This window comes from Arachis hypogaea, chromosome 14 (genome assembly GCF_003086295.3).
Source record: "Arachis hypogaea cultivar Tifrunner chromosome 14, arahy.Tifrunner.gnm2.J5K5, whole genome shotgun sequence".
In the NCBI taxonomy this organism is placed as follows: Eukaryota; Viridiplantae; Streptophyta; class Magnoliopsida; order Fabales; family Fabaceae; genus Arachis; species Arachis hypogaea.
This window is the reverse complement of record NC_092049.1, coordinates 114642801-114645895: the sequence shown is the minus strand read 5'-3', so window position 1 is coordinate 114645895 and position 3095 is coordinate 114642801.

Below are 3095 nucleotides of genomic sequence, written 5' to 3'. Positions count from 1 at the left end.
GAATATTTAAAAATTTTAATTTATTTTAAAAAATTAAAAGTTTAATTCATCCTCCTAATTATTTTTAGCATAATCACCTCATCAAGTTTTCAAAACAAAATCTTCAATTACTTTTAGATGTTTTTTCTTTTCACAAGTTAAAAATTGTGGGGTGCCACCAAAATATGATTTTTCGTTTTTAATATGAGGTCATATATATTTTTGCAAAGTATTCTCAATAAACATTGCCAATTTTCTCATTTTAATTATTTATTTATTGCTGAAAACTAATGGCTAAAAAATCTTCTATTTCTATAATTCTCATAAACGGTGAAACTTTATGAAAGATATCTGATTGTGTGTGCCAACTATCCTGAGTACTAGAAACATTATGTGGAGTTCATAAAAACTAAGGGAGAAGAGAAATTGCAAACTATTCTCTAGATCAAGCAAGAGAAATTTATTTGAAGGTATTCTTCTTAAAATACATTTATTTGATTGAATTTCGTATTAATACTCAATTTATCATGTGATTTTACTCTTTTTTTACATGAGCTTCTCTAAAGTGATTTGACAAATAATTATAAATGATAAGGCTTTTTAAAGAATGAAAATATGAAGTATAAGAATTAATATCAAATAGCAATATAACACGTCCAAGATGTAGAGACTATATTTTTAATAAAAATTTTTAAGTTAAATTACAAAAGTGAAATCTATGACTTTAGAAGTTGAGGTCAACATGTATTGTAAGTCATCTTTAATGAATTAGAAGAGAAAAGATGAATAATAAGCTGGATAAGTTTGGTTTTTAATTGTCTTTCAAATATTCTGAATATCTATTTTTTGCCTCCATCTTTGTAGTTCCTAAACTATAATAAAACTGAAATTCTATCAAGTAAATGCATAATTTGTGTTTGCACTAATATTTTTTCGTTTTACTATTTTCATGCTTTTGTATTTCCCCTAATTTGGTATTACTCAGGAAAAGTCAGGGATAACTTTGTAAATAATAGTGTACCAAATTTCTGGTGATAATATATTGCAAAACTTATCAAATATATTTTTGTTTTTTTTATTTTCTCTTCATTATTTTTTTTACTCAATTTATTCATTATTATTATTATTTGTTTATTTATTTTTCAGTTCTAACTATTGTATGACTTAATGATCTCTCTTTCTTTTTTCTTTCTTTATAACATATTTTATTCTATATTTTAATTTTTATTCTAACCTTATCATGTTACAAAGATAACATTAAAATGTTCATGTAAATCTTGGATCAAATTACATATATCAATTCTTATTGTGTTTATATGGATTTTAGGTGATTCGAAGGGTATGGTTGAATTTTAAATTTTTGTGTAAATGTGTTGAAAAAATTTGATAATATCAGTGTATTATGGGTACAAAGAAGTTCAAAAAAGAAGTTCAAAAAAGTGTAATACGACATTAATTTTGGTGATGTTAGCATATTTATTGATTATTGAAGGTGAAATTTTAGTGTTGTGTGAGTCATTATGTTAGTAATCGAGATTATTGATAGGTTAAGATTCTGCAACTTTTTCCTTTTAAATTTTTTTTATTGTGCATTATTTTCTTTTTTTTTTTTTTAGATTCAGCCTATTACTTGTAAGCATAAACATATAGACTATGGATGATATTTATAATTGGATATAAGTGAGAGGAATACAGATCAATTTAGTTGAGGCTTAGAGAAGAGATTAAATTTAATTTTACTTTTTCTGGTGTTGCTTTTTGTAACACCCTACTACACAAAGTTTTACGCTTATATCGTAGAACAGAGGTAGTGTGGTGTTACGGACCTCTAAAGAGCAAAATAAATACATAATAGAGAAGAAGATAATATACTAGGAGCCTTGAAACAAAACGGGTAAGCAAAAATCGCAAAATGAAAAGTGCAACGCTCAAAAGAAAGGATTACTTGCGTGCTAAGCAACCTAATAGGAACATGATAAAAATAAACAAAAGGATAAAGGAAAGCCAAGGAAACAGCATAACTAGCCCCTGACTCAGCTTACGAAGCTAAGACTGGCCGGAGGATACATATATACATATAAACATACATAAGTGTCCCAAAATACACTAAAATACCAAAGTAACTCCTATCTCTCCCTCAACCTATAAGAAGAGCAACGTACATAAGTTACTTGGAGAGTAAGCTAAACATATATATACATATATACAAACAGAAACCAAAATACACCCAAGGACTACTTCGCTTCCCAGGATCCAGACGCCTAGCGAGGAGCCTCTCGACCTGCATCTGAAAAGCAACAATACAATATGGAATGAGAACCGGAGGTTCTCAGCATGGTAAAAATGCCACGCGTATAATAGATAAGGTCCTGAGAATGCCATGGGCAATCCTAGAACTCCGTTATTCAGTTATCCAACTAAAGTACTAAACAGAAGCCATAAACAGGGGTAGGTGTTCTAAATCTACCTAACTTACTCAAGTTCAATCTTAACCTAACACCAAATCATTTCCCCGCTTCCTCCATTCCTCCATCATTCATAATGCAACAGAAATAAGCAACCAAACAAGTTCACACACAAGTAATGAGCAGATAGTACAAATAGCAAGTATAATAGATAGCAGATGATATATCAATTAGGCAAACCCAGGAAATGCACAGCAATCAAAACAAACAAATGCATATGATGCATGCTTGCCCTATGGCTGATGGGGCCCATCTGTCGGTTATCCAACCAACCCGACAAGTCCGAAAAACCTTAGACTGTCCCCCGTCGCGCATCCCCAAGAGTCTATGCATAGAGTTCTTATTCATTCATCGTATAATCACTCAATGGGGGCTATCCATACCCGGAAATTTATGCGTGCCCGGTCACCCTTACGACGTAGGGTCAACAGAGTGTCGAGATTCAACCTGGAACACATGGTGGCAAGCCACGGTTTTTACCCAGGGAAACTCGTATCTCAAATATCATTATTCATAAGCCATGGCAATGATCATCAATATATAATCAAATATCAAGCCTTAACTTTAAACTTTATTAACATTCTTATTTTCTTCATAAAAGCCACCATTTACAACTTTCTTCACCCTCAAGTTATCTTGTTTTCCTAGATT